Raw genomic sequence first — 18,901 nt, 5'->3', positions numbered from 1 at the left:
ACAAGGTATTTCTTTTAATCTATTTCAGAATAAGGCTGTAACGTAACAAAATGTGGAAAAAGTCAACACGTCTGAATACTTTACGAATGCACTGTATCTTTCACAATGTAATCAAAAGAAATAAATGAAAGAAACAATGTTTAGCAGGCACTAGTTTGCATCAAGCCTGTCTTGAGCATTTGGCTATATGTTCTCATGGAAATTGCAGTAAATATCCCCATTGTTCATGCAGCTGGGGAAAAACCTTTTGGCATGGCGAATCCAAGCCTGACATAGGTCTGGGTTGAAATCATTGCATGCCTCATCCATGGCCTGAATGAGGGTGGTACGCTCATGGGAATGGCAATCATACATCTTCCACCTTTACTGTAATCGTGTATTGTATTTTACAGTATTGTATTGTACTTCATATTGTACTACAGTATTGTATTGTACCCCCCATCAGAAAGACCCCAGCAACTTAATTTTGGATACATATTTCATTTACTGTATACGGGATGCATTTCTTTCTTATTTTGGACTTTCTGGATTATTTGCATAGCATATTGGTATTGATATTGTATTACTGCACTGTATGAAGTAGAAACACAAGCATTTCGCTGCACCTGCTGTAACATCTGCTAATCTGTGTACGCGACCAATAAACGTTGATTTGATTTGTTACATATAGTACATCTCAGATCTTCACTTACTGAGAAGTAAAATCATAATAGTCATCATCATAGTAGTACATTCAAGTATATACTGAACAAAATTATAAACGCAACATGCAACAATTTCAAAGATTTTGCTGAGTTACAGTTCATGTAAGGAAATCAGTCAATTGAAATAAATTCATTAGGACCTAATCTATGGATTTCACATGACTGGGCAGGGGTGCAGCCATGGGTGGGGCCTGGTAGGGCATAGGCTGACCCACTGGGGAGCAAGAGCCAGCCAATCAGAATGAGTTTTTCCCCACAAAAGGGCTTACAGAAATACTACTTAATCAACTGAAAATGTGCTTAGAGTTTTGAAACAAGTGCCTTTATGATTATCTGTTTTGAGTTTTCTACTAAGAGTTGGGATTGACCACATATTGCACCAAAGTGATAAAAAAAAACCTGTAATATACTGTATGTATCTGTGCTCACCTGCAGCGCAGGGCCTCCAGGGGGCGTAGTGTGAGGTTGCGTCGGTCCTGTCTCTCCTGTTCAGTGGCCCTAGCCCGGGCGATCAGCTCCCTCACCCTCTTCTGCAGCAGAGGGAAGCCCAGCACAGCCTCCTGCAGCCCATGGAGCTCTGGGGACGGCTGGGGGGGCAGCAGGGCCAGCAGGCTGGGGGTGGGGAGCAGGAGCGTAGTGATGCCATCCAGGGGGGTCAGGCTCAGGGTACTAGGGTGCTGGCTGGGCCGCGGGGTCAGACCCCCATAACGCATACCCCCCCTTGAGGAGGAGGAGGTCTCTGACAGGGTGTCTCTAGGCCACAGATGGTGGGGGGACATGGTGTCCCCGTTGATGGTCAGAGGGAGGGTCAGACCTGGAGAGAGGTGCAGAGATGACCAGAGATTATTACACTAGTTATTTAACTCTATTACACCAGCTACTATTTCAGATTGTATGGCATTAATTACGGTAAGTAGGAAAAGTGTGTTGTTATTTCTGTGTTTTGTTCTACAGACACAGGTACTTCAGTGTACTGACTTCTGTGGCTGGGTCGTGGGGAGGGGGCTGCGGTGCTCTGGGGGATCCTGAACAGAGGGCTGTTGAGAGAGCAGTCCTCTCGGCTGGCATGGGACGGGGGGCAGGCGAGGAGCTGTACCCTGCTGCCCCCTCCACTAAGCTCAGCCCTGCTGTTATCACTAGGCCTCTGGAGGGGAGAGAGGCACATACTCAAAATCATCATACTCAGTCCAATGAACATTTAATTCTGCACTACTCACAGTATATTAGCACACACCATATTACCTGGAATAGAGTTTGGCTTCTGAAAGTAGGAGACACGCTAGTTAGCCTCCTCAGGTTCTGTTTGACCCTCCTCTCCTCCCGTAGCCAGCAGTTCTTGTGGAGACTTTCCATGCTGCTGAGGGCCTGGTTCAGCTTCTCAAACTGACAGAGACACATACCAGTGAGCATATCCCCCCTCTGAAAATACACTTTTACATAGGCCTATGCACCATTAAAATGTTTTTAGATTTGTATTTTATTACCCCATTTTTCTCTCCAATTGTGATCCAATTACGATCTTGTGTCATCGCTGCAACTCCCCAACGGACTCGGGAGAGGCAAGGGTCAAGTCATGCATCCTCCGAAACATGACCCGCGTAACCGCCCTTCTTAACACCTGCCCGCTTAACCCGGAAGCCAGCTGCACCAATGTGTCAGCGGAAGCACCGCTCAACCACTTGGGAGGCCCCCTATGCACCTTTTCAACCACCTTGTTGTTTTAAGTCTATGCTATCTGCCTAACCCATTCAGGGGTCTGTACCCAGCAAGCACATAACGTTCTGAGAACCATATAATTCTTAGAGCTTGGTGAGAGCGTACTTGCCCTAAGGATATTTTGCATACAACCTTCCAACTTTCTGGGAATGGTGCAGGATAGTTTCTTGACTTAGGAACATTCTCAGCACATTTAAGGAACTTGACAAAGAAACATAATTTTCTTGGTATTTCATTATTTTAACAGAACGTTTCCTAAAAGTTCAAACATGGTTACATTTCATTTACACTTTGGTAATGTTCTAGAAACGTTCTCCAACTGTTTTGACATTGGGAATGTTCTTAAATAGTTCAGAGAATATTAAGAAACAACGTTCTTCTGTGGGAATTTCAGTAGTTCAGCATAACGTTTCCTATAGGTTTCCTCATGGTTCTATTTAAAGTAATATTCTCAAATGGTTCCAAGAATGTTAAGAAACAGAAACTCAAGTTCCCATGTGGTTCTATTTGTCATTTTTACAATTTTCTGGTTAAGTTCTCAAAAATGGTAATTTAAGTGATATTCTCAGAACGTTCAGAGAACGGAGGTTGGTGGCACCTTAATTGGGGAGAACAGGCTCGTGGTAATGACTGGAGCGGAATCAGTGGAATGGTATCAAATACATCAAACACATGAGCTGTGTTCGAATACCCATATTAACATACTATATACTACATACTTAATGAGTATATACTACATACTATTAGTTCATTTTAGTATACTGTAAACAAACGGTATCCTTTCATTTGAGTGTACTAGCGCTTCGCCTGTCTACCAGAAGTTGATGCTGTTGCTATGCAACCTCTTGCTAGCTTGTTAACATAACAAATGACTAGCTAGACATTTTACGATTTTGGGTGTGTTCGTAAATTAAATCTGGAGAGCTCAGTAAATTCAGAGTGTTTCGCTCTCGGATGGCAGTCAAGCACCCAAGCTAACTGGCTAGCTTTCTAGCTATTTCCAGTCACAAATGAAAGAACACCTCACTCTGACCATTTTACTCGCCCTAGCAGAGCTGGTTAGGCTGTTTTCATGTTATCCAGAGCGTTGGTGACTGTAACTGTGCTGCTGGCAACAATTTAATTCCGCTTTTTTATGCCGACGTTTACTGACACCAGCCATATATTCAACGGGTGTTGAGCGTTCGGAAATTCATCAGTTATTCTGCGCTCTGGCACACTCAGACGAGAGTGCTCTGAAATTGGAGTAGATAGACAGAATGAACAATGTCCATTGAGAACGCACAATGACTATACCACTTAGCTAAGAATGACGTGAATAATCAAGTCAATAAACGTTGGGTAGTTAGTTCGATTATAGGTAATATACTGCCTGGCAAGTTTGATGTATTAGTAGCCAACTAACGTTAGGTAATAGTAGCCAGCTAACATACCGGTACATACTGTTGTAATGCTATGTGGTTCGTAAAGATAGCTTAGCTAACAAATTGTCAGCCAACATAACGTGTAACCTAACTTACATTACTTTATTACATTGTTCAACATTTTCTTAACATTTGTCATAACTAGTTAAAGCAATGAATTTGTATCCACTCTCGTCAGACTTCGGCTGCATATTTTCTGCCATTTTCTTCAAATCTGAAAACGTTGTGAAGCCACGCACATTTTCTGAAGAATTGCATTAAAAGCACGGAAATAGTGTCCACTGCTTGTATACTTCGTATTTTGGCTAATTTAGTACGACATCCGGGAACTTTTGGCATACTAACTAAATCCATACTATGACCATTAAGCATACTACAAACACAATTTACGTCACAAATAGTACAGTTAGTATGAGTATTCGATCACAGCTATGGTTTCCAGGTGTTTGATGCCATTCCATTTTCTCCGTTCCAGGCATTATTATTAGCCATTCTCCCCTAGGCAGCCTCCACTGAATTGTACACATTAACATCAATAAGCTCTAAATTCCATTCTCAGAATATGAGGAAAACTTTCTATAAAAAACACAATAAAACTTTAATGTTCAGAGAATGTTCTAAGAATGTTATTTAAAAACATATACATTCCGTTCTAAGCATCAACAAAACTTTCTCTATCCTCTGGCTTGTTAAGTGTGTTCAAATGTGTTTGCCGCACACACTAATTGTGCTTTGAAATGGGGTCTGTTTGAATAGACTAAAATGAACAGTTTTGTATGCGTAAAAAACATGGCAAGGTACAGTAGCTCCATCCTGGTGGCGCAGTGGACTTAATTCCATGGCTAGAGAACAGAACAGAAAATCATAGGTTTGAATCACACTGATGCCGTGTCACAATGAAAAATAAATGTGTTTGCATGATTAATGCCTAATGAATTTCATGTGTCCTATCAGTGAAAATTAAGGAAGTTATTAAAAAATCTCAAAATAACCTACAGTGGGGAAAAAAAGTATTTAGTCAGCCACCAATTGTGCAAGTTCTCCCACTTAAAAAGATGAGAGAGGCCTGTAATTTTCATCATAGGTACACGTCAACTATGACAGACAAAATGAGAAAAAAAATCCAGAAAATCACATTGTAGGATTTTTAATGAATTTATTTGCAAATTATGGTGAAAAATAAGTATTTGGTCAATAACAAAAGTTTCTCAATACTTTGTTATATACCCTTTGTTGGCAATTACACAGGTCAAACGTTTTCTGTAAGTCTTCACAAGGTTTTCACACACTGTTGCTGGTATTTTGGCCCATTCCTCCATGCAGATCTCCTCTAGAGCAGTGATGTTTTGGGGCTGTCGCTGGGCAACACGGACTTTCAACTCCCTCCAAAGATTTTCTATGGGGTTGAGATCTGGAGACTGGCTAGGCCACTCCAGGACCTTGAAATGCTTCTTACGAAGCCACTCCTTCGTTGCCCGGGCGGTGTGTTTGGGATCATTGTCATGCTGAAAGACCCAGCCACGTTTCATCTTCAATGCCCTTGCTGATGGAAGGAGGTTTTCACTCAAAATCTCACGATACATGGCCCCATTCATTCTTTCCTTTACACGGATCAGTCGTCCTGGTCCCTTTGCAGAAAAACAGCCCCAAAGCATGATGTTTCCACCCCCATGCTTCACAGTAGGTATGGTGTTCTTTGGATGCAACTCAGCATTCTTTGTCCTCCAAACACAACGAGTTGAGATTTTACCAAAAAGATATATTTTGGTTTCATCTGACCATATGACATTCTCCCAATCCTCTTCTGGATCATCCATATGCACTCTAGCAAACTTCAGACGGGCCTGGACATGTACTGGCTTAAGCAGGGGGACACGTCTGGCACTGCAGGATTTGAGTCCCTGGCGGCGTAGTGTGTTACTGATGGTAGACTTTGGTCCCAGCTATCTGCTGGTCATTCACTAGGTCCCCCCGTGTGGTTCTGGGATTTTTGCTCACCGTTCTTGTGATCATTTTGACCCCACGGGGTGAGATCTTGCGTGGAGCCCCAGATCTTCCATTTCCTAATAATTGCTCCCACAGTTGATTTCTTCAAACCAAGCTGCTTACCTATTGCAGATTCAGTCTTCCCAGCCTGGTGCAGGTCTACAATTGTGTTTCTGGTGTCCTTTGACAGCTCTTTGGTCTTGGCCATAGTGGAGTTTGGAGTGTGACTGTTTGAGGTTGTGGACAGGTGTCTTTTATACTGATAACAAGTTCAAACAGGTGCCATTAATACAGGTAACGAGTGGAGGACAGAGGAGCCTCTTAAAGAAGAAGTTACAGGTCTGTGAGAGCCAGAAATCTTGCTTGTTTGTAGGTGACCAAATACTTATTTTCCACCATAATTTGCAAATAAATTCATTAAAAATCCTACAATGTGATTTTCTGGATTTTTTTTCCTCAATTTGTCTGTCATAGTTGACGTGTACCTATGATGAAAATTACAGGCCTCTCTCATCTTTTTAAGTGGGAGAACTTGCACAATTGGTGGCTGACTAAATACTTTTTTCCCCCACTGTATGTGTGCCATTCAGAGCGTGAATGGGCAAGACAAAAGATTGATGTGCCTTTGAACGGGGTATGGTAGTAGGTGCCAGGCGCACCGGTTTGAGTGTGTCAAGAACTGCAACTCTGCTGGGTTTTTCACGCTCAACAGTCTCCTGTTTCAAGAATGGTCCACCACCCAAAGGACATCCAGCCAACTTGACACAACTGTGGGAAGCATTGGAGTCAACATGGGCCATCATTTTTGTTGAACACTTTCGACACCTTGTTGAGTCCATGCCCCAACTAATTGAGGCTGTTCTGAGGTCGAAAGGGGGGGTGCAACTCAATATTAGGAAGGTGTTCCTAATGTTTGGTATACTCAGTGTATACACTACTCTGTATATTGCCTAAGAGGTACTATACGGTCCTGAACTAATATACTTATTACTACTACATCACCACAGGTACTAAACCCTACTGTACTGATATATACTGCTTATAAAACACATGTTCCCACAACTTCCAAGGAACCAAATGTGCTATCTAGGTATTCATCGGTTGCACCTCTGTCACTCGGTTGCCTCATACCATTGTCATGAGCGTTCTCAATCCGACCTCTATCGGCAGCATCATAGTGGTGCCCTAAAGTGGTGATAGCCTCCATCCAGGATGACTGGGTTTAACTACTGTTTCGTCTCAATTACACTAGAGTGCCTGGAAAGATGATGACATTGCTTAAGTAGTCATATTTAGTAAGAAATAACTTTGCCAGCATTATCATGTCGTCACATTTACTTTAGACAGATGGCAATGTTGTCATTTGCTAGCAAATGTAATCACTAATAGCTAGCAATGCTAACGTTAGCTAGCTAAAATCCGGTGGCCTCCCCTCAATCTTAGCTAGCTAACGTTATACTGCATCTAAAGTCAATCTGGTGACATCAAAATGACAAAAGGTTTTCCTGCTAATTATTTGCCTCATTTTGAATGTCATTGTATTTCCAAGCCACTGTAATGCACTTTTGATGAAATCTTAATCAGCGCTCACTGACGATGCATTAAGTAGAATGCTCAATCGGGCATCAGTTCAAGACGAACGTTCAAAACAATATTGTGACAAAACATGCAACACATGAACACCAACCCTGAAAGCCTCTTTGTGGTTGGCCACTCTGAGTAGTTTGACATTTTTGCCATCGATCCAGTCCAAGGTGACAGGGGGTGTTCTCCCTCTGGGATGGACATCACTGTGGTTTGACCTGGGCATCCTAAAGGCTGTGGGAAGCTCATCTGACCGGGATCTAGTACCAAGCAGGTTTGTATCTCTCACCACAGAATGTTGAGAAACACAAGGTTCCTTCAGCTTTGTGATGTCACTGATGATTTAAAATTTGAATTCTATGGGATCTATTAGAATTCTATGGATGTTCCATTCCCCTTGTTCTTGACAGGTTCAAGACAGGTTTACATATAATAAGGAATTCCACTCCACCACGCCAACAAATTGGGGAAAACAATCAAACATTCTCCACTCACTACTTGTACATTAGCTGTACAGTCCATTTGTTTGTGTTACTGGTCTTGGCTAGCTTAATGTTGTGGTCGGTAGCTAGCTATTACTCACCCACTCATGCGGCTGCTAGCACCTTCATGAAAAGGGGCATGAGGGAAGCCCTACAATATTATACTGAACATAAATAAAAAAGCAACATGCAACAATTTCAAAGACTTTACTGAGTTACAGTTCATATAAGAAAATCAGTCAATTGAAATAAATTCATTAGGCCCTAATCTATCGATTTCACATGACTGAGAATAGAGAAATGCATCTGTTGGTCACAGATACCTTTTTTAAAAAGGTAGGGGCGTGTATCAGAAAACCAGTTTGTATCTGGTGTGACCACCATTTGCCTCATGCAGCGCAACACATCTCCTTCGCATAAAGTTGATCAGGCTGTTGATTGTGGCCTGTGGAATGTTGTCCCACTCCTCTTCAATGGCTGTGCAAAGTTGCTGGATGTTGTCGGGAACTGGAACAAGCTGTCATACACCTCGATCCAGAGCATCCCAAACATGCTCAATGGGTGACATGCAGGCCATGGAAGAACTGGGACCTTTTCAGCTTCCAGGAATTGTGTACAAATCCTTGCGACATGGGGGTGTGCATTATCATGCTGAAACATGATGTGATGGCAGTGGATGAATGACACGACAATGGGCATCAGAATATCGTCACGGTATCGCTGGTGGACATTCCTGCAGTCAGCATGCCAATTGCACGCTCCCTCAAAACTTGAGACATCTGTGGCATTGTGTAGTATGACAAAACTGCACATTTTAGAGTGGCCTTTTATTGCTCATGTGTAATGATCATGCTGTTTAATGAGCTTCTTGATATGCCACACCTGTCAGGTGGATGGATTATCTTGGCAAAGTAGAAAGGCCCACTAACAGGGATGTAAACAAATATGTGCACAAAATTTGAGAAATTAGTTTTTTGTGCGTATGGAACATTTCTGGGATATTTTATTTCAGCTCATGAAACATGGGACAAACACTTTACATGCTGCGTTTATATTTTTGTTCAGTGTAGTTTTGTAATTGACTAAAACAAGCAGACAACAATAACATTGTGTTTGAAAAGGGTTACGTTTTTGCTGTGAGCCAATGGGGTAACCACGGGTTGTTTTCTATCTAATACCGACTGGGACTATGATGATCCTAAAGGCTGTGGGAAGCTCGTCTGACCGGGATCTAGTACCAAGCAGGTTTGTTTCTCTCACCACAGCATATTGAGAAACACAAGGTTCCTTCAGCTTTGTGATGTCACTGATGATTTAAAATTAGAATGCTATAGATTCTATAAAAATGATATGGATGTTTCATTCCTCTTGTTCTTGACAGGTATCTATGATGAGCTAAAAGAGACTTGCCATCCTCCCTCCTACAAATAAAGAAGAGTGTGGTCACTCTCTAATGAATCTAATTGTTGAGACTTCCCAGCTAGCACATTTGGTTCTTTGGAAGTTCTGGGAACGTACGTTTTTGTTTTTCCATTGGTTCTGGGAATGAAGCCATAAGTTTCCTGACTGGTAAAACAAACGTTTTTTTAAGTTTCTGAGAACAGAAGTGAACATTTGACCTGTTCTGAGAACGTTACTTTTTAAGTTGCAGTGAGGTTTTTCATGTGGTACCCTGAAAGTTTTAATAACATTGCTGGCTTAGTTTGGGTTAACTGTTTTGAACTCCAAACACAGATAAGACACTTGGAAATTAATTTGCTTAGGCGTTAATCATGCAAACACATTTCTTTTTTAATGTTCTCGAGACATGGAATTAGTCTTCTGCGCCACCAGGATGGAGCTAGCAGGCCATGTTTTTTAAAACTCATACAAAGCTGTTCATTTTAGTCTATTCAAACAACAATTAGTGGGCGCGGCCAAAACAGATTAACACACTTAACAAGATAGTGGATAGAGAAAGTTTTTGATGATGCTGAGAACAGAATGTATATGTTCTAAAATAATGTTCTTAGGACGTTCTCTGAACATTACTAAAGTTTTCTTGTGGTTTTTATGGAAAGTTTTCTTAATGTTCTGAGAACATGACTTTAAATAGAACCATGAGGAAACCTGCAGAAAATGTTATGCTAAAGTACTGAAATTCCCACAGAAGAACATTGTTTCTTAACGTTCTTGGAATATTCTGAGAACATTACTTTAAATAGAACCATGAGGAAAAACTGTAGAACAAGTTACACTTTAGTACTAAAATTCCCACAGAACACGTTATGCTGTTGTACTGAAATTCCCACAGTAGAACGTTGTTTCTGAGAACATGGCTTTAAATTGAACCATGAGGAAACCTGTAGAAAACGTAATGCTGAAGTACTGAAATTTCCACCTAAGAAACATAGTTCTCAGAACGTTATGTGCTAGCTGGGTATCCTGCACCATTCCCAGAATGTTGTGGGAAAGTTGTATGCAAAATAACCATAGGACAACCACGCTCTCACCAAGCTCTAAGAAACATATGGGTCTCAAAACGTTATGTGCTAGCTGGGCGTGATCCTATGATAACCTGAGTAAAGATAAAGGTGAGGTCACACTTCTCAGATGCACACTGTCTATCTCACTTTATCTACATTGATATATATCTGCTCCACAGCTGTAGGTGATTAAGGAAACGGAGAAAGCCAATTATGAAGCCTGAGAAAGTGTATACAGGTAGACACCAGCAGTAAGACTGAGCATTTCAGAGAGACAGTACAGTACTGTTGGAGTCTGGGGTAGTTGGTGTGTGTGTGTTTCTTGGGCCAGGCCTGGTCCATGGTTCTGTTTGGCAGAGTGATGTTGGTGTGGTCCAGGAGGTCAGTGGTAGACAGATGCCAGGGAGCAGGGGGTATCAGGAGACACAGAGATGGATCGCTGACACAGGGCATTGGGGACCAGATCACTGTCAACCTGTCACGGTCCGTTACACAACTGGAAGGACACTACGGGAATGCAAATTACACACCAGAGGTGGCCTGCAGTGTGTGTGTGTGTGTGTGTGTGTGTGAGGGGGGGACTCCCCTCCAGTCCATTAGATGGCAGTGTTGCACCTTAACTGTGGCCCAGACTAGACAGTATTTGAGTGAGAGCAGTTTGTTTTGAGAGTGGGACGTTATTTGCTCTGTGCATTGGCAGTGGTGTCTGTGCTGCTGACGGGGCTGAATATGAATCCACAGTACACAGAGAGAGAGAAAGCTGCTGATGACGGGGCTGAATATGAATCAGAGAGGTAGAGAGAGAGAGCGCTCTGGATCCCTCTGTGTTTATCTGTCTGTTTGTGGGCCTCTGCTTCTCCTCTTATCTGTCAGTCACTGTGGAACACATATTTGGTTTACCACAGCACTATATGATATGTGTGTGGGTGTGTATGTCTCTTCTGTATGTCTGACATGGAGAGGGGACCTACAGAACCGAAGGGGTTGTATGTGTGTGTTCTGGCAGTGTGAGGTAGTGGAGTGAGTAAGGGAGAGAGTGTGTGGGATTGATTAACTCAGTGTTCCTGCTACAGCTGAGCTCAAGGCCTGATTATGTGTCTAATCAAGGCGTGATTAAGTTTCCTATTCAGAGGTCCAATCAGGCTAAGTCGCTGGGCAACCATACCGCCGTGCTGCTGACAGCCAGACCTCTGGGGCTTCGAAGTGATTTGGTTTTAGTTTGCCGGTCAGGAGTCAGGACACAGAGTATGTTGGCTCACCGCAGCCTTGTCTTAACCAAATCAAATCAAAATCAAATCAAATCAAATTTTATTGGTCACATACACATATTCAGCAGATGTTATTGCAGGTGTAGCGAAATGCTTGTGTTCCTAGATCCAACAGTGCAGTAGTATCTAACAATATTCACAACAATACACAAATCTAAAAGTAAAAGAATGGAATTAAGAAATATATAGATATTAGGACGAGCAATGTCGGAGTGGCATTGACTAAAATACAGTAGAATAGAATACAGTATACATATGAGATGAGTAAAGCAGTATGTAAACATTATTAAAGTGACTAGTGTTCCATTATTAAAGTGGCCAGTGATTCCATGTCTATGTATATAGGGCAGCAGCCTCTAAGGTGCAGGGTTGAGTAGCCGGGTGGTACCCGGCTAGTGATGGCTATTTAACAGTCTGATGGCCTTGAGATTGTCACGCCCTGACCTATAGAACTCTTGTTTGTTGAGTCATGGTGTGGAAATCTATGTTATATATTCTATGTTTATGTTCTAGTTATTCTATTTCTATGTCAGGCTGGGTATGATTCCCAATCAGAGGCAGCTGTCGCTCATTGTCTCTGATTGGGGATCATACTTAGGTAGCCCAGTGCCTACTGTGTATTGTGGGATCTTGTTCCGTTTAGGCGTGTATGTGTATAGCCTGAGGACTTCACGTTACGTTGTTTTTTGTTTTGTTGTATGTTTATTGAGTAATAAACATGTACGCTTTTCACACTGCACCTTGGTCCGACCCGTCTCTCAACGTTCGTGACAGAAGATCCCACCACAAAAGGACCAAGCAGCGTGCCGAGGAGGAGCGAATAGCTACGTCACAGGTGGGCAAATGGTGGTCATGGGAGGAGATATTCGCTGGAAAAGGACCCTGGGCGAAGGTACAGGCCCGGGTAGGAGAGGATCAACGACGACGCCAACGGGACCAACCGCTGAGGAAGCCCAAGAGGCAACCCCAATACATTTTTGGGAGGAGAGGAGCCCCGACCACTGCACCCGGTGGGGACCATGGGAACAGGAATGGGAACAGTTTTACACGGAGGAGTCGGAGGTTGACGACGACGATGAGGTTCTGTTCCCTAACTCGTGGGGGCTTCCGGAGGAGTCCTCACTGGAGGAGGATTGGCGAGAGAGAGAGGACTGGAGCTGTCTGAGAGGAGGCCACCACGTTACGGGGGCTGTTAGCTCAGAGGGAGCAGGAGTTATCCGTTCAGAGGGAGGCGCTACAGGCGGCTGAAAGGGAGAAGGAAGTAGTGGAGGCACGGAGAAAGGAGCTGGTCAGGCAACAAAAGGAGCGTGTGTTCATTGAGGAACCTAGGTATGCGGAGATACGTGTCGCCAGTGCGCATTCACAGCCCAGTGCGTCCTGTGCCAGCGCCCCGCACGTGTCGTGCGAAAGTGGGCATCCAGCCAGGACGGGTTGTGCCGGCTCAACGCTCCTGGTCTCCAGTGCGCCTCCACAGTCCAGTATACCCTGCGCCAGTCCTACGCACTGTGTCGCCAGTGCGTGTTCACAGCCCAGTGCATCCTGTGCCGTGCGAAAGTGGGCATCCAGCCAGGACGGGTTGTGCCAGCTCTAAGCTCCAGACCTCCAGTGCGTGTATCCAGTCCAGTACGGCCCGTACCTGCTCCTCGCACCAAACCAGTGGTGCGTGTCGCAAACCCGGTACGCCCCGTACCTGCTCCCCGCACCAAACCAGTGGTGCGTGTATCCAGTCCGGCACGGCCCATACCTGCTCCTCGCACCAAACCAGTGGTGCGTGTCACCAGCCCGGTAAGCCCCGTACCTACTCCCCGCACCAAACCAGTGGTGCGTGTATCCTGTCCGGCACGGCCCGTGCCTGCTCCTCGCACCAAACCAGTGGTGCGTCTCTCCAATCCGGCACGACCCGTGCCTGCTCCTCACACCAAACTAGTGGTGCGTGTCTACAGTCCGGCACGACCCGTGCCTGCTCCTCACACCAAACCAGTGGTGCGTGTCTCCAGTCCGGCACGACCCGTGCCTGCTCCTAGCACCAGACCAGTGGTGCGTGTATGCAGTCCTGCACAGCCCGTGCCTGCTCCTCGCACCAGACCAGTGGTGCGTGTATCCAGTCCGGCACAGCCCGTGCCTGCTCCTTGCACCAAACCAGTGGTGCGTGTCTCCAGTCCGGCACGGCCCGTGCCTGCTCCTCGCCCCAGACCAGTGGTGCGTGTGCCCAGTCCAGCTCCGGTCAGCGGCTCCACTCCGGAGCCAGAGCAGTCCACTCCACCGGTGCCAAGTCCAGCTCCGGTCAGCGGCTCCACTCCGGAGCCTGAGCAGTCCGCTCCACCGGTGCCTAGTCCAGCTCCGGTCAGCGGTTCCACTCCGGAGCCAGAGCAGTCCGCTTCACCGGTGCCCAGTCCAGCTCCGGTCAGCGGCTCCACTCCAGAGCCAGAGCAGTCCGCTCCACTGGTGCCTAGTCCAGCTCCGGTCAGCGGATCCATTCCGGAGCCAGAGCAGTCCGCTCCACCGGTTTCTAGTCCAGCTCCGGTCAGCGGTTCCACTCCGGAGCCAGAGCAGTCCGCTCCACCGGGGTCCAGTTCAGCTCCGGTCAGCGGCTCCACTTCAGACCCAGAAGTCAGCTCCTCTCCAGGGTCGGGGCCTCCCACACCAGGGTCCAGACAGGGCTTGGTGCATCGCGGGAGGATTGCCGATCCAGGCCCAGACGTCAGCCCCTCTCCAGGTTCGGGGTCTCCCACACCAGGGTCGAGACAGGGCTTGGTGCATCGTGGGAGGAAGGAGAGGGGAAGCATCGCGCCGAGGTCCAGACCAGGGGCGCAACGGGGAGGCAGAGAGGGAGAGGTCATCACACCCGGAGCCTGATCCGCCTCCGAGGCTGAAAGCCCACCCGGACCCTCCCCTGTCATGTCAGGTTTGTGCGGCCGGAGTCCGTACCTTTGGGGGGGTACAGTCACGCCCTGACCTATAGAACTCTTGTTTGTTGAGTCAGGGTGTGGAAATCTATGTTATACATCAGGGTTCTTCAATTCCAGTCCTGGAGGGCTGAAACACTTCTGTTTTTTATTTCTACCTGGTAGTTAATTGCACTCACCTGGTGTCCCAGGTCTGAATTAGCCCCTGATTAGAAGGAGAGGATGAAAAACAGAGGTGTTTCGGCCCTCCAGGACTGGAATTGAAGAACCCTGTTATATACTATATGTGGTCCTCTGTAGCTCAATTGGTAGACCATGGCGCTTGTAACGCCAGGGTAGTGGGTTCGATCCCCGGGACCACCCATACGTAAAAATGTATGCACGCATGACTGTAAGTCGCTTTGGATAAAAGCGTCTGCTAAATAGCATATTATTATTATTATATTATTATGTTTATGTTCTAGTTATTCTATTTCTATGTCTGGCCGGGTCTGATTCCCAATCAGAGGCAGCTGTCGCTCATTGTCTCTGATTGGGGATCATACTTAGGTAGCCCATTGCCTACTGTGTATTGTGGGATCTTGTTCCGTTTAGGCGTGTATGTGTATAGCCTGAGGACTTCACGTTACGTTGTTTCTTGTTTTGTTGTATGTTTATTGAGTAATAAACATGTACGCTTTTCACGCTGCACCTTGGTCCGACCCATCTCTCGACGTTCGTGACAGAGATAGAAGCTGTTTTTCAGTCTCTCGGTCCCAGCTTTGATGCACCTGTACTGACCTCGCCTTCTGGATGATAACGGGGTGAACAGGCTGTGGCTCGGGTGGTTGATGTCCTTGATGATCTTTTTGGCCTTCCTGTGACATCAGGTGCTGTAGGTGTCCTGGAGGGCAGGCAGTGTGCCCCCGGTGATATGTTAGGCAGACCTTACCACCCTCTGGAGAGCCCTGCGGTTGTGGGCGGTGCGGTTGCCATACCAGGCGGTGATAAGCCCGACAGGATGCTCTAAATTGTGCATCTGTAAAAGTTTCTGAGGGTCTTAGGGGCCAAGACGAATTTCTTCAGCCTCCTGAGGTGTGTTTGTCCTGGTATTGATCCCTGATCTGCAAGCTGAGGTCATCCTGTCCGCAGCGGCAGGGGAGTTGGAGAGGCATGGATTGATCTGGAGGCAATAACGCAGGTTTAGGTCTGCAGTGCCGGCTAGCAGACAATAGGAATATCAATCCAATGGCCTTTAATTGCTGGCCTCTCGTTGCTAATCACATCACAGTGTCTCCTAGTGGGGGAGACTGCTGTGTCAGGCGTGGATATGGGGTGTGGTGGGACGGGACAAGAGGGAAGGGGGGTATGGAATAGATCATAGAGCAATGTGTACAGGGGAGGGGGGGTACTCGGCGGGTTAGTTTGTCCTCCTGTGGTGGCCATGAGGAATACACAGTCCGGTGCACACTCTGTGCTCTGTGTGTTCTCCTCTCGCAATGCAGTTACAGGCCTTTGATCAACTTTAGCACTTAGTGACACTTAGTGTGACAGTCACATGATCATACAGGTGTCTGTGTCATTAGACTGCCCCTGGAGGCTGACCTTTTCAGAGAGACACACACACAGAGACAGACATCCAGGAAACATGTTGTTTTCAGCATACAAAGCCTTTGAAAACATTTACACCAAAGACTTTGCACTTTGCTTGACAATTTAGCTACACCCACTCCCTAAAACTCACTTCCAAAACCCACCAACCTTTGAAATTAGGTTTCAAGGCTTCGAAGCCTTTGTATACATTAACAAGCTCTAAATACTGTAAAAAATATATAGATAGAAAACATGGCATGCTAGCATCATCCTGGTGGCGCAGTTGACTAATTCCATGGATAGAGAACCGAAGATCATAAATTGAAATCTCACTGATGATGTCACAATAAAATATAAATGTGTTTGCATGATTAATGCCTAATGAAATTCATGTGTCCTATTTGTGTTTGGAGTTCAACAAAGTTAACCCCAAATAAGCTAGCAGTGTTATTGAAAGTCTTATTGAAACATTCAGTGAAAGTTTTAAGGAAGTTATTGAAAAACTTTGAAATAACCTATAATATAACTTTCAAGGAACCAGAATAAAACATTCTCAGAACCTCCCTGCAACCTAAAACTAAACGTTCCCAGAACAGGAGAAATGTTCACTTCTGCTCTCAGAACATAAAAAAAAACGTTCTGTTTCACTGGTCAAGAAACTTATGGCTTAGTTCCCACAACCAACGTGAAACCAAAAACATACATTTCCACAACTTCCAAGGAACCCAATGTGCTAGCTGAGTAGTATACTAACCCTGAAAGCCTCTTTGTGGTTAGCCACTCTGAGTAGTTTTAAATTTTTGCTAGGGTGACAGAGGGTGTTCTCTCTCGGGGATGGACACCACCATGGTTTGACCTGGGCATCCTAAAGGCAGTGGGAAGCTAGTCTGACCGGGATCTAGTACCAAGCAGGTTTGTTTCTCTCACCACAGAATATTGAGAAACACAAGGTTCCTTCAGCTTTGTGATGTCACTGATGATTAAAAATTTGAATTCTACAGATTCTATAAAAATTATATTGATGTTCCATTCCCCTTGTTCTTGACAGGTATCTATGATGAGCTAAAAGAGACTTGCCATCCTCCCTCCTACAAATAAAGAAGAGTGTGGTCACTCTCTAATTAATCTTATTGTTGAGAACTCCCAGCTAGGCCATTTGGTTCCTTGGAAGTTGTGGGAATGTACGTTTTTGGTTTTCCATTGGTTCTGAGAATGAAGCCATATGTTTCCTGACCGGTGAAATGGAACTGAAAATTTCACCTGTTCTGGGAACGTTACTTTTTAGGTTACAGGGAGTGTTTTAATGTGGTTCCCTGAAATTCTTCCTGGGAGGTCTTATTAACATTCTGAGAACAAAAATTATTGGCTATTTGAAAGTAATTAAATAACATTCTGAGAACATGTTTCAATAAGACTTTTAATAAAACAGCTGGCTTTGTTTGGGTTAACTGTTTTTAACTCCAAGCACAGATATAAATTAATTTGCTTAGACATCAATCTTGCAAACACATATATGTTTTGTTGTGGTACAGCATCAGTGAGGTTCAAACCAATGATGGTCTGTTCTCTATTCATGGAATTAGTCCACCAGGATGGAGCTAGCATGCTGTGTTTTTTAAACTCCTACAAAGCTGTTCATTTTAGCCTATTCAAACAGACCCCACTTCAAAGGAAACAAGCACTCATTAAGATCAGGTGTGGGCAATTACTGGGCACGGCCGTCATACCTGAACCCACTTAACAAGATAGAGGATAGAAAGAGTTTTGTTGATGCTGAGAACGGACTGTATATGTTTTAAAATAACATTCTTAGAACATTCTCTGAACATTACTAAGGTTTTCTTAACATTCTGAGAAGTTTACTTTAAATAGAACCATGAGGAAACCTGCAGAAAACGTAATGCTGAAGTACTGAAATTCCCAATGAAGAAACATGGTTCTCAGTTTGTTATGTGCTAGCTGGGTATCCTGCACCATTCCCAGAAAGATGTAGGAAGATTGTATGCAAAATAACCATAGGACAACCACACTCTCACCAAGCTCTAAGAAACATATGGTTCTCAGAACGTTATGTGCTAAGCTGGGCGTGATCCTATGATAACCTGAGCAAAGATAAAGGTGAGGTCACACTTCTCAGAAGCACGCTGTCTATCGCACTCTCTTTAGTGATATATATCTGCTCCTCAGCTGTAGGTGATTAAGGAAACAGAGAAAGACAATTATAAAGCCTGAGAAAGCGTATACAGGGAGACACCAGCAGTAAGACTGAGCATTTCAGAGAGACAGTACAGTACTGTTGGAGTCTGAGGTAGTTGGTGTGTGTGTGTGTGTGTGTGTGTGTGTGTTTCTTGGGCCAGGCCTGGTCCATGGTTCTGTTTGGCAGAGTGATGTTGGTGTGGTCCAGGGGGTAGGTGGTAGACAGATGCCAGGGAGCAGGGGGTATCAGGAGACCCAGAGATGAATCGCTGACACAGGGCGTTGGGGAACAGATCACTGTCAACCTGTCACGGTCCGTTACGCAACTGGAGGGACACTACGGGAATGCATTGTGTGTGTGTGAGGGGAGGGAGGGGGAGAAAATGGACTCATGTCAATTTAACTATCGATCCAAGATGACACTCTCCTCCAGTCCATTAGATGACAGTGTTGCACCTTAACTGTGGCCCAGACTAGACAGTATTTGAATGAGAGCAGTTTGTTTTGAGAGTGGGCCATTATTTGCTCTGTGGATTGGCAGTGGTGTATGTGCTGCTGAAGGGGCTGAATATGAATCCACAGGAAAGTGTGAGAGAGC

Source organism: Coregonus lavaretus, assembly GCF_964263955.1.
Source record: "Coregonus lavaretus genome assembly, chromosome: 9".
Lineage (NCBI taxonomy): Eukaryota > Metazoa > Chordata > Actinopteri > Salmoniformes > Salmonidae > Coregonus > Coregonus lavaretus.
Note: the sequence above shows the minus strand (reverse complement) of the source record.